Source organism: Carcharodon carcharias, chromosome 18, assembly GCF_017639515.1.
Source record: "Carcharodon carcharias isolate sCarCar2 chromosome 18, sCarCar2.pri, whole genome shotgun sequence".
Classification (NCBI taxonomy): domain Eukaryota; kingdom Metazoa; phylum Chordata; class Chondrichthyes; order Lamniformes; family Lamnidae; genus Carcharodon; species Carcharodon carcharias.
In genome coordinates, this window is record NC_054484.1 from 10,447,617 (window position 1) to 10,461,652 (window position 14,036).

Sequence of the window (14,036 nt, forward strand, 5' to 3'; positions counted from 1 at the left end):
CTCGCTCTTTTTGGAGCTGATCACTGCTTGGCATCTGTGTTGTGTAAAATCACTTGTCTTAAAGAATGTGAGAGAGGTAGAGAAGCAGAGAAGTTTAGGGAGGGAATTCCAGAGCCTCGTGCCTAGGCAAGTGAAGGCACAACCAAAATGATCAGATGAAGGAAGAGGCAGATTTACAATTGGCCAAGAATGCAGGAGGACAGAGATTTCAGAGCGATGGAGGAGGTTATGTCAATGGCTTCTGAGGGAAACAAAATCACCTGCAAAACTCTCAGTTGCAACACAAGAACATGGGGGTAAAGCTGACAATTACCTGCTGGGTCAAGAGGTAGCACGGTACTGACTGTGGGTGCAGAATCAGACACTCGCCCTTTGCCCTTCATCAAAAGTTGGTCATCGGGAATCCATGAAGAAACATTGAACAGTTTCTGACACACATGCACTTCATACGATATGTGAATCACTGCTTCAAACAGAAACATGCTTCAACTCATTCACCCTGTGGTGGAAACTCTCCCAAGCGTTCTTCTCAACAACAACAGTAGGTTTCCACAGTCTGTCTCACAGATACAGACAGCAGCACACTGCCTGTAGCAGACACTGTTTCTCTCATTGAGAGTTTCTGCCACTCTCTGTGACACTGGCTTGTGTGTGTGTGAGAAAGTCTGTTCCTATTTACTGAAACCGGGATCGACCAGGGAATATCTTTACCCAGAACCCATCTACTATCCATCTCTCACTTGATAACACTGACTCAGGGATGCTTCACCCCACAAACCAGGTGCCCCTGTACAGTAAACCTTTCGCTATTAGATTAGTGTCACCAGCATTTGACGGGAACTAATTACAAATCTGAAACAAACACTCAACCAGTTAAAGCCTAGACTTCCCCAACACAGGCTCCCCCAATGTGTCAATGCCCTGCTACCTGTGATGTGCAACTATACACACTGTACCGGACAAGCCATACTGAGGTAGCATCCCTGTTCTGTACTGATGAGAGGAGGTAGAAGCAGAGTTGCTGTCATTAACCTCAGTTTCTCTATCGATCGAAAAGGTGAAAAAATATTCTACCACTCCTGCTCCTGATTATTAATCGTTTGAACCCTGCCAGAAACTGCGAGATTTTGGACCACAGATGAAGACAGCATTGAGCTCACTCCACTTGCCTGAATTGTAGGTTAATTGTGTACACGTTGACCTGGGAATTGGGTTAGTGGGGTAACAGAGTTGCTGGAACCTGTGGTACCGTGTCCCCATCAGTCGTTGCCTTCAGCAGAAGGGAATAGAATCCCAACATTATAATGAGCAACAGTTACCTGTATCATCGTAAGGAGTCTCGGTGCGGTCTCTAGTTTTAGCGATAGATGCTTTCTCTCGCAGCCTCTGCACAAGTTGCTTATTGGAAAGGATTGGAAAACTGCTGAAATGCACGCAGCACATCTGTACCTCATAACATAAGTAAAAGAGTTGCATGTGTATCATTGTAACTGCCATTGGTTACACGTCTTTCAAAAGCATGACAACACCGAGAGCTTTCAAAGATCTGTTACCACAGACAGAAAGTTTCTGCCTCTCTCTGTGATACTGGCTTGTGTGTGTGAGAGAGGCACTTGTTCCTATTTTTCCTATTTACTGAAACTGGAACTGACTGGGGAATATCACTACCCAGAACTCATCTACTTTCCTTCTCCAACCTGTCGAGAGTGACCCAGGGGAGATTCATCTCAAAAACCAGGTGCTCCTGTGCAGTAAACCTTTAATTATTAGCTTAATATCAGCAACATTTGATGGGAACTGGTTACAGATCTGAAATAAACACTCAAATATTTTAATTTTAAGCTTCACCAGGCCTCATCAACTGGGATTCACCCGATAGGTAGATGCTCTGCTCCCTGTGACACTCAACTATACAAGGCCAGCAAAACTGAGCTTTAGTCTCTGCTCTGTGCTGATGAGGGAGCAAGATTGGCGTTGTTAACCTTAGTTTCCCATCAACAGGGAAGTGTAAAAAATATTCTACAGTTCCTTCTAGAACCAGGGGTCACTGTTTAAAGACAAGGGGTCACTCATTTTAGACTGAAATGAGGAGAAATCATTTCCCTCAGTGGGTTGTGAGTCTTTAGGACTCTCTTCTTCCAAAGGCAGTGGAAGCTGAGTCTTTGAATATTTTTAAGGCAGAGGTAGATACATTCTTGATAAGTAAAGGAGGTGAAAGGTTACCAGGGGTAGGTGGGAATGTGGAGTTGAGGCTAAAAACCAGATAAGCCATAATCTTATGGTGCAGCAGACTTGAAGGGGCCAAGTCACCTACTCCTACTCCTAATCTGTACATACGTATGCCCTTGATCATTAACCCTTTGAGGCCCATCAGAAAGTGCAAGAGTTTGGTCATCAGACAAAGATAACACTGAACTCAGCTGTGCTGCTTCCCTTGCTAATTAGCTAATTAATTGTCAGATTTTGGAGATGGAGATTGGGTTTGAGGTTAACAGAGGATTGCTGATATCTGTGGAACCATGTCACCGTCAGTTACTGCCTTCAGCAGAAGGTCGAGATGGGAGGGGAACAGGATCCCAGCATTGCAATGAGCTACAGCGCACGAGTACGCGACAGTTACCTGTATGATCATAAGGAGGTTCTGTACTGAGCTCAGTCGTTGGTTTGCGCACGGTGCTTCTGACACTCTGCCTAAGTTGATCATTGGAAAGAATCGGGCTGGATTTGAAAAGACGACAGCAAAACTGCAGTTCGGAGAATAAGGAACCAAGCATCAAATCCAGAAGCCTCATCGCCCCTGTTCTTAATGCTAAACCTTCTAACCAGGCCTTCCCAATTAATGGCACAATTTCTTTCAAAACAGGGACAGCAAGCGAACCTCTTGATGCGGAACCTGTCTGGATGTCTCAGCTCATTCTTGGGATGCTCACTTGTGTGAGAGGGAGTGAGTTTGTTCCTGTTTATTGCAGCTGCCTTTGAGTCTGTGGATCAGGGAACAGCGTCACCCAGATCCCTCCTACCGCTCGCTACCCTTCACACACCTGTCATCACTGACTCAGGAGAGATACACCTCACAGACCTGCTGCTTCTGTACAGAAAACATATGATTGCTGGATTGAAAATGCTGAAATTCGATAGAAATTAGCTACAGCTCTCGATAGAGCTGTCCCATGAACAATAGTGGGTGATTCCAGATAAGACATTAAACTGAGGCCCCCTCTGCCCTCCAGGTAGATGTAAAAGATCCCTCTGCACTAACTTGAAGAAGAGCAAATGCTTTGGTCATTTATCATTTTGCTGTATGTGGGATCTTGCTGTGCACAAATCAGCTGTCACGTTTCTCCAAATTACGGCAGAGGCTACAATTCGACAGGTAGTGAGTGCACTGACTGTGAAACAATTTGCGGCATACTTTGGTTGTGACAGGTGCTAGACAAACATAAGTCCTTTCTTCGACTTCTGCCTATTTAACTTTAAATTAGACGATCGGTTTTTGTTCATAGAAAACTCACAAACACAAATTTCACACTTCGGAGTATCACGCTGAAATTACAGCACTGCAAAAGGCCCAACCAAGTCTATGTTGGTGTTTACCCTCCACCGGGGCAGCTTTCCCAATCGCATGTTCCCACCATGATCCCATATCCCGATATTCCCTTTTCCTTTTCACACTCCTCCCTAACATCTTCCAAAATGTTGACCCCGTCTCTGCTTCAGTCACTCATGTAGTACAATGGAGTTTGTAGGGTTAAGCCCCCCAAAGGGTTAACTGTGATGCCATAGAAGGAAGCGACATATTGTCAAATGGTCTGAGAGTCTCGGAGAAAACAGCATTGAAGAGAAGCGAGTGTAAGGAGTTCTCATAACGGTAAAGATGTTACATTAAAGTTAGAGTGCTTGCAGCCAACAGTCTTCACAGATTATTGAAAAACTACTCCAACCCAATAAGACAATAGTATAACTAATTGTTTCATAATTTTAAACACTTCCCTCAATTCACCGTGCTTTTCCATCTGTTCGAACAAGTCATCGATAGTTCCACATGAGCTTGGTAAATAAATCCAACCAGACTATGCAGCAACAACAATTACATTCATATAGCACCCTGAATGTACTGAAATGTCCAAGATGGTTCACAGGGAAATTATCAAACAAAACTTGACACTGAGCTACATAAAAAAATATTAGAACAGTTCAACAAAAGCTTTATTACTGAGGTAGATTTTAAGGAGGGTCTCAAAGCAGGAGAGAGAAGCAGAGAGGCAAAGAGATTTAGGGAGGGAATTCCAGAGCTTAGGCTGTTGGGCCATTGAAGGCACAATTATCAATTCTGGAGCAATGAAAATTGTAGACGTGCAAGAAGCCAGAATTAGGAGAGATCTCAGAGGGTTGTAGAACTGGAGGAATCTGCCTCACCAATTTCAGTCAAAAGAAACAAGACATTTTGAGGAAAGTGGAATCCCCTGCACAGCTCTCAGCTACAACACAAGGTCACAGGGAGTAAAGCGCAACAATTGCTTATTGGGTTAAAAGGTAGCACAGTTCTGATTGTGGCACAGATTCAGATTCTTTCTCTCTGCGCTTCACCACAAGTTGGTCATCACTAATTGATGACGAGACGTTGAACAGTTTACAACACACGTGCACTTCATACAATGTGTATGCATTTCCATAAACAGAAACATGGTTCAGCTCATTCACTCTGCAATGGGAACTCTCCCAAATATCCTTGTAAACAACGGTGGGAGATTTCCAGTCTCTTTCACAGACACAGACAGCTGCACACTGCCTGTAGCTGACAGTGTTTGTCTCGCTGTTGGTGAGAGTTGCTGCCCCTCTCCGTAACACTGGCTTGTTTGTCTGAGAGAGAGGTTTTGTTCCTATTTATTGAACCTGGGACTGACTAGGGAATATCATTGCCCTGAGCTCCTCCTTATACTCCCTACAGTTCTCTCACTTGTTGACACTGACCACCGGCATTTGATGGGAATTGATTCAAAATCTGAAACAAACACACAACAAATTTAACCCCAAACTTCACCAACACAAGTTGTACATAATGCGTAGATGCTCAGCTCCCTGTGACAATCAGCTGTACAATACCAGCAAGGCTGAAGTTTGATCGCTGATCTGTGCTGATGAGGGAAGGAGGGGGGCAGTGCCACTGTCATTAACCTCAGTTTCCCTATCAACTGAGAAATGGTTCTTTGGTTCTTTCTCCTGATCATTAACCCTTTGGTATCTGCCAGAAGGTACAAAAGTTTGGACATCAGTTGAAGGCAGTGTTGAGCTCAGTTGTTATGCACCCCTTGGTTTAATAGTCAGTTAACTGTTAAACTATGGAGATGGGAATTAGTTTTGAGGTTGACAGAGTGCTGCTGGAAGCTGTGAAACCCTGTGTCCATCAGTCACTGCCTTCAACAGAAGGAACAGACAGGTGAGGAATAGGATCCCAATATTACAATGAGCTACAGCACACGTGGACACAACAGTTACCTGTACGGTCGTGAGGAGCCTCTGTACTCGTCGTTGCTTTAGGAATGGTGTTTTTGATAATTTGTCTAAGTTGATCATTGGAAAGGATCGGCCACGAATTGAATAAGTAACAGCATGTCTGCAGTTTGTAGAACAAGGAACCAAGCATCAAATTCAGAAGCCTCATTGCTCCCCTCCTTCTCACTAACGTGGAAACCTTCCGATCGGACCTTCCTAATTAATGGTGCAACTTCTCTGCAATCTTTATAAACAAGGGGTAGCAAGCGAGCCTCGTGATGCTGAACCTGTCTGGATGCCCCAGGTGATTCAGGTGATGCTCGCTCCTGTGAGAGAGAGAGTGAGTTTGTTCCTGTTTACAGCAACTGTCTCTGAGTGTGTAGATCAGATCCCTCCTACCGCTCACTATCCTTCTCACACCTGTTGTCCCTGACCCAGGGGAGGTTGAGCTCAGAGACCAGGTGCCTTTTTTGCAGTAGACCTGTAATTGCTGGAAAAATATGCAGGCATTCTTTAGGAATTAGTTACTGCTTTAGAAAGAAACCCCACCCAACCCCCCACCAGCACCCAACCAACCCCAATCCCTTGCAAAATTAAGTATTAAACTGGAGTCCCACCTGCCTCTCCGGTGGGTTTAAATGGATCCACAGTACAAGAGCAAGGCAGTTCTGTTCTGTTCGATATTTATCCCTCACAAAATGAATTATTTCTGTGTGGGAGCTGACTGTGCCCAGTTTGGGTGCCACGTTTTCCTGCAATCCAACAGTAGCCAAACTTCAAACCCGCTTCATTGGCTTTGGGCTGTCCTGTGGTTGTGACCGGTGCTATGCAAATGCAATTTCTTTCTTTCACTTGTTTAACGAATAAATTCTCAGTTACAAATTACAGGACTGTTTTTGTTCATTGAAAACAAAGGGTAAAACTCAAATTTCACACTCAGTGGGTCACATGGAAATTACAACACTGAAGAAGGCCATTCGGCCCAACCAGTCCATGTTGGTGTTTACCTTCTCCAGCAACATTTTTCCTAATCCCATGTGCCCACCTTGATCCCTTATCTCAATATTCCCCTTTTCTTTACACTCCTTTCCAACCTTTTCTTAAATGTTGATCCTGCCATTGCTTCTGTCACTAATCGCTTCAAAATCTTTAACGTTTCCTTCACCTCCCCCCTTAATCTCTTGTGTTCTACGAAAGGTCACCAGTGCAGATATTTCCACACCACCTTGGTCAATAAATTCAATGACATTCAGCAGCAACAACAATTGCATTCCAATGGCACCTTTGATGAACTGAAATGTCATCACGTGCTTCACCAGAGAGATCATCAAACAAAATCTGACACCGAGCCATGAGATATTAGGACAGGTGACAAAAAATATTTTAAGGAGCATCTTAAAGGAGGTGAGAGAGGTAGAGAGTTGGAGACTTTTAGAGAAGCAATTCCAGAGCTTAGGGCTCAGACGACTCAAGGAGCAAGTCTGCCAATGGACAATTGCAAGAATACCAAAGCCAGGGGATGCAACAACTTTATCAACTTTGACCAATCAGAGTCATGTTGCTTGGCTTAAATTTCAAACAATTCTTGGCAGTTAACTGTTGGTCACCATTAACTGGTGCATTTTCCAAAGCAACACCTCTACCAATCAGTGTCCACTTGCCAACCAAATCAGCACTCTCTTCTCATACAGTATAAAGTTGTTGCCTCACCGGCATTGATATCCTTGCGATTGTCCTGATGATGAAAAGCTTCCACAGAATGTCCTTTCTCGGCAATGCTCAGGTTGGCCATTGGGAATCAATGAAGGGACACTGAACAATTTACAACATGCGTGCACTTCAATACAACGTATGAATCATCGCTTCAAACAGAAACATGGTTCAGCTCATTCGCCACCCTGCTGTGGAAATTCTCCCAAACATCTTTCTCAACAACAGTGGGAGATTTCCACAGCCTTTCTCACAGACACGGACAGCAGCGCACTGCCTGTAGCTGACACTCTGGTAGTGGGAGTTTCTGCCACTCTCTGTAACACTGGCTTGTGCGTGTGTGTGTGAGTGAGTTTGTTCCCGTTTATTGAAACTGGGATTGAGTGGGGGAATATCTTTGCCATGAACCTTTCCTGCTAATTTGCCGATACTGATCTAGGAGAGCTTCACCTCACAGACTCCCCTGTATAATAAACCTTCAATGGTTAGATTAATACCACCGGCATTTGACAGGAACAGATCCCAGATCTGGAACAAACATCCAACTAATTTAATCCCAAATTTCACCAACACAGATTCGCCCTTTGTGTAGATACTCTACTGCCTGTGGCACTTAATTGTACAAAATAAGCAAGGCTGAGGTTTGGTCCCTGATCTGTGCTGATGACAGAGGGAACAGGGTTGCTGTTTTCCATCAGCTCAAAAGCATAAAAAACAACCTTCTATGGTTCTTGCTCCTGATCATTAACCCTTTGATGCCTGCTGGAATGTGTAAGAGTTTGGACATTGGGCAAAGACAGTGTTGAGCTCAGCTGTGATGCTTACCTTGGTTCAATAGCCAGTTCACTACCATACTGCGGAGATTGGGTTTTTGGGTAACAGAGGATCGCTGGTACCTGTGGGAACCCTGTCTCCATCAGTCACTGTCCTTCAACAGAAGGACAAGACAGGAGGAGAAAAGAATCCCAACATTACGATGAGCTACAGCACACGAGGGGACACAACAGTTACCTGTATCATCATAAGGAGCCTCAGACCTGAATCTAGTTTTAGCGATGGATGCTTTCTCTCGCAGCCTCAGTGCAAGCTGCTTTTCAGAAAGGAGTGGAAAGCTGTTGAAAAGCACGCAGCACATTTGTACCTCGATAAATACCACAATAAGTTGCATATACATCATTGCTGCTCCCAAAGGTCACCCAGCCTTTTCAAACTATCCCCAGCAGTGCTCCGATACAGGCCTGGCAATCTTCGCAAATCTTCAGCCACTCACACGAGGCAGCAGCAGATGACTTGCTGTCTCTGTGAGGGTTTCTGTCACCTCCGTCTGTGATTCTCGTTTGTGCTCGTGAGTGTGTTTACAGAAACTGGGTGCGCGCGCCTGCAGATCAGGGAACTGTTTTACCCAGAACTCTCCTGACTCAGCCTAACCTTCTCTCACCTGTGTCCCAGGAGAGGGGAGTCTGTGGCAGACCAGGTGGCTGCAGACAGTAAACTCTTTAATTATGAGATATTGGATTTGATTAAAAGTAACTTCCAGCATCGTACTTGACAAAACAGCTGGTGCAGCCCCTGGCTGAGAATCCCTCCAACTCGTTCGCTAGTTCGCCTTCAAAGGATGAACAAACCTGCATTCATCATGCAACTTCCTGACCTCAGGCTTTTCTAAAATGCTTCACCGCCAATAGAACTCACCCTGCCGGGAGCGTCAGCCTAGATTTTGAGTGACTGGGGCCGTGGGACTTGAACCCACAACCTGCTGACACCATACCCAGGGTTCGGCCCGCAAAGCCACAGCTGACACGCGTATGCTGAGGCCCAAAGTCATGGCTTCTGTGCTGCCTGACCCCACTGTGTGTAAGGTGCCCCAGGGGTTAAATCACCACATTGCTGTGTGCCGCTGGGCCCCTCCGACCCAGCAGAGTCCCCCCGATGGACCCATCGTCGGGCTGCTAGCTGGGGCTGCAGTTTGTGGATTTGTCATTCGTGTTAACTCAGCAACAGCAACAATAACTTGCATTTATATGGCGCCTTCAAAACAGCAAAGCATTCCAAGGTGCTTCACAGGCGAGTTTATCAAACAGAATTTGAGACCGAGACATTAGGACAGGTGGCCAAAAAGCTTGGGTTAAAAAGAGGTAGATTTTACGTAGCATCTTAAAGAGCGAGAGAGCGAGAGGGAGAAAGAGAGAGAGAGAGGTGGGGGGTATGTAGGAATGAAATTGAAGAGATTAGGGGCAAGGCTGCTGAAGGCGCGCTCACCAAGGGGGTGCACAAAAGACTGGCATTGGGAGAGCAGAGAGATCTTGGAGGGCTGTAGGGCTGGAGGAGATTATGTCAAAGACTTCCAATAAAAGGGGCAAGAAATTCTGAGCAATACACATTCACCTCTCAGCTCGGACCAGGACTCTTATCTCCCAGCTTTTACTGTTTATTTTCCTTCTGGCTGTACAGCTCAGTTACAACACAAGGAACTCTGGGGTGAAGCACAACAATTAGCTGTTGGGTTAAAAAGTGACACCGTGCTGACTGTGGCCGCAGAATCAGACACTCTCTTACTGCTATTTAAAAACAAAAAAACTGCGGATGCTGGAAATCCAAAACAAAAACAGAATTACCTGGACAAACTCAGCAGGTCTGGCAGCATCGGTGGAGAAGAAGTCAATCTGGAGATATGCAGAGGTGTGGAACAGTTTATGACACACGTGCACTTCATACAATGTGTGAATCAATGCAGCAAACTGAAACAATATTCAGCTCATCCGCCCTGCAGTGAAAACTCTCCCAAATGTTGTTCTAAACAACAACGAGAGATTTCCATCGTCTCCCTCACAAACAGGGGCAGAGGCACACTGCCTGTCGGTCTTAGTGAGAGATTCTGTCACTCTCTGTGACACTGGTTTTTGTGTGTGCGTGTGTGTGTGTGTGTGTGAGTTTGTTCCTATTTACTGAAACTGGGACTGACTGGGGAATATCTTTGCCCACAGTCTCTCCTGACACTCCTTTCTGTCAACACCAATCCCAGGGAGCTTCACTTCCCAGCCCCTGTATGTTAAACCTGTAACTATTTGATTAATATCACCGGCAATTTGATAGGAACAGGTTCCAGATCTGAAGCAAACACACAACTAATTCAATCCTAAACTTCACCAACACCGATTTGCCCAACGTGCTCTGCTCTCTGTGACACTCACCTGTACAACACAAGCAAGACTGAAATTCGGTCCCTTACTGGTGCTGATGAAGGGAGAAAGGAGCAGGATTGCTGTCATTAACCTCAGGTTCCCTATCGACTCAGAAACTGAAAGTAATCCTCTGGCTCCTGTTGGTATCTAATCATTAACCCTTTGCCCACTGCCAGGAAGTGCGAAAGCTTGGACATTGGATGAAGACAGCTGTGATGCTTCCCACAGTTGCACAGCTGGTTAACAATCGAGGTGCAGAAATGGGAATTGAGTGTGAGGCTTACAGAGGGCTGCTGGTACCTCTGGAACCCTGCTCCAATCAGTCAGTGCCTTCAGTACAAGGACAAGACAGGAGGGGGAGCGGAACCCAACATTACAATGAGCACAATAGGATACAGCAGTTACCTTTGTGGTCGTAAGGAGGTTCTGTAGCAAGCTTGGTATTAGTTCTAGGCAGGGTGCTTCTGATCCTGTCCCTAATTTGGTCACTGGAAAGGATTGGATAGGAACCAAACAGCTGGCAGCACATCTGCAGTTTGGAAAACAAGTAACCAAGTTCAAAGTACAGAAGTCTCATCGCTCCTTTCCTTCCTGCTGCCGTGGAAACCTTCTAAAATAAAGTCCTCCTAACCAAATGTGCAAAGTCTCTGAATTCTTTCAATAAGCAAGCCAGCTTCCTGATGTGGAACCTGTCTGGATGTCCCAGCTAATTCTTGTGATGCTCGCTTGTGTGTGTGTGAGAGAAAGAGAGAGAGAGAGAGTGAGTTTGTTCCTCTTTACGGCAGCTGCCTCAGAGTCTGAAGATCAGGTATCAGCATCACCCAGATCCCTCCTACTGTTCCTGATAATTCCCACACCTATCGCCACTGACCCAGGGGAGATTCACCTCACAGACCTGCTGCCTCTGTATAGTAAACATTGACTGCTAGATTAAAGACGTAGGCACAGCACAGAAACCAAAGTTACAGCTCTAGTCAGGATTTCCCACTTGCGCAGGAGTGGGCTGGTCCAGATGTGACGTTAAACCCAAGGCCTGTCAGCCCTCTTGGGAAGATGTGAAAGGTCCCATGGCAATAATCAAAAGAAGAGAAGGAGACTTCTATCTCTGTCCTGGCAAATGCTTATCCCACATCTGATGTCCCCAAAGCAGATTACCTGATCATTTACCACGCTGCTCTTTGTGGGAGCTTGCTGTGTACAAATTGGCTGTTACATTTTCTACATTAGAACAGTGACAGCACTTCAAAAATTACTCAGGCAGAATTAAAGTACTTTGGGATGTCCTGGGGTTGCAGCAGGCGCTACACAAACGCAAGTTCTTTCTTTGGCTTGCACCTATTCAGCAGACGAAATTCCCGTCCTAAATTACACGCTTGTGTCCCTCATCAAGAACAAAGGATAAAACACACACAAACGCCGGTTTCGCACTCGGAGAAGCGCACAGAAATCGCAACACTGATAAAGGCCCAACCAGTCAGCCCGTTCACCCACCACATGTTCCAAGGGGCAGAATTTCTCACTGAGTGGGCGGGCGGGTGCCGAACCCGCTTCAGCACGAAATAGCGCTTGATGATGTCGGGCGAGCGAGCATCCTGGCGTCATTGGGCACTGGCCCGATATCTCGGCCGGCGGGCGCCTGCTAAAGCCGGAAGGGCGCCGGCTGACAGTTAAGAGGTCCCGTTGGAGGCCCTTGAACGGCGCAGCCAACAGAGGTTTCTCGTTGCCCGTCCGACATTCCGCTTCTGGCGGGCAAATGGGTCGGGAAGCTCCGTTCGTGGGAGGGGTGAGGTTTCCGCGATAAAACTAAAACCAAAATAAATTTCTGCGGGCGGCATTTTCATTCCCGACGTTTTCGGGCGACCGATTGTGGAGCTTGGACGCTTCTTTTTCATCCCTTTCCCTGCGACCTTTACTTTAGGTTGTTCAGACCCTGCAGCTCCCTGGCGCAGCCTCTCTGCCTCCAGGGAGCTTCCTGTCGGCGCTGGCCCGATTTATTGCCGACCTCAGCGCTCGCGGGCCGGTCATGGTCGTCGGTGTGTTCACTGGCCGATCCCAGACCCGCTGGCCACTGACCGAACTGAAAATTCTGCCCCACGTCTCAATATTCCACTTTCCCATCGGACACCTCTCTGGGCCTCTTCGTCGACGTTGACACAGCCCCCGCCGTGGTTGCCAAATCACTTCGTAATTTTCAACACTCAGTTCAAATCGCCCTGATATCTCTCCTCTGTTCTGACAAAAGTCACCATCTCACACAAACTTGGTAAATAAATCCAACTGCCCTGTGCAGCAGCAACGACCTGCTTATATTTAATACAAAAACAAAAATACCCGGTAAAACTCAGCAGGTCTGGCAGCATCTGTGGAGAGGGACACAGTTAACGTTTCGAGTCCGAATGACTCTTCAACAGAACTAAGTAAAAATAGAAAAGAGGTGAAATATAAGCTGGTTTAAGGTGGGGTGGGACAAGAAGAGCTGGATAGAGGGTCAGTGATAGGTGGAGATAACCAAAAGATGTCATAGACAAAAGGACAAAGAGGTGTTGAAGGTGGTGATATTATCTAAGGAATGTGCTAATTAAGGGTAGAAAGCAGGATGAGCAAGGTACAGATATCCCTAGTGGGGGTGGGGTGGGGGGAAGGAATCAAAAAAGGCTAAAACACCTCTTTGTCCTTTTGTCTGCGACATCTTTTGGTTATCTCCACCTATCACTGACCCTCTATCCAGCTCTGCTTGTCCATCCAACCCACCACCCCCCCCAAACCCCACCCCCCAACCTTAAACCAGCTTATATTTCACCTCTCTTCTATTTTTAGTTAGTTCTGTTGAAGAGTCATCCAGACTCGAAACATTAACTGTGTTCCTCTCTGCAGATGCTGCCAGACCTGCTGAGTTTTTCCAGATATTTTTGTTTCTGTTTTGGATTTCCAGTTTTTTGCTTTTATCTTAGGGCTTATACTTAATGGTGCCTTTAATATACTGAAACGTCCACGGTGATTCAGAGGAGCGATTGTCAAACAAAACTTGACATTGAGCCACATACAGGTAGATAGCTAAAAAACTGAATCAATAGGTAAATTCTAAGTAGCGTCTTAAATGAGGAGAAAGAGGCAGGGACGTGGTCTGGTTTAGTAAGGGAATTCCAGGGCTTTGGGCCCAACAAGCTCAAGCTATGGAAGTCGCATCTGGAGCTATGAAATTTTGAGTGTGCAAGAGGCCTGAGTGAGAGGAGTGCAGAGATCTTGGAGGGCTGAGGATCTGGAGGAATTTGTAAGTCACCAGCTTCAGTCAAAAGTGGCAAGAAATTTTGAGGAAACTGGCAAGGCCTGCCCAACACAAGCACACAGGAGGAAAGCACTCCAGTTACCTATTGGGTTAAAAGGTGGCACGGTGCTGACAGTGGGCACAGAATCAGCCGCACTCTCTCTCTTTGCCCTTCACCACAAGACAGTCATCAGGAATCAAGGAAGAAACATTGAACAGTTTACAACATACGTGCACTTCATTCAATGTGCGAATCACTGCTTCATACAGAAACATGGTTCAGCACATTCACCCTGCGGTGGAAACTCTGTGAAACATCCTTCTAAAAAACAGTGGGAGACTTCCACAGTCTCTCTCTCAGACACGGGCAACAGCACACTGCCTAA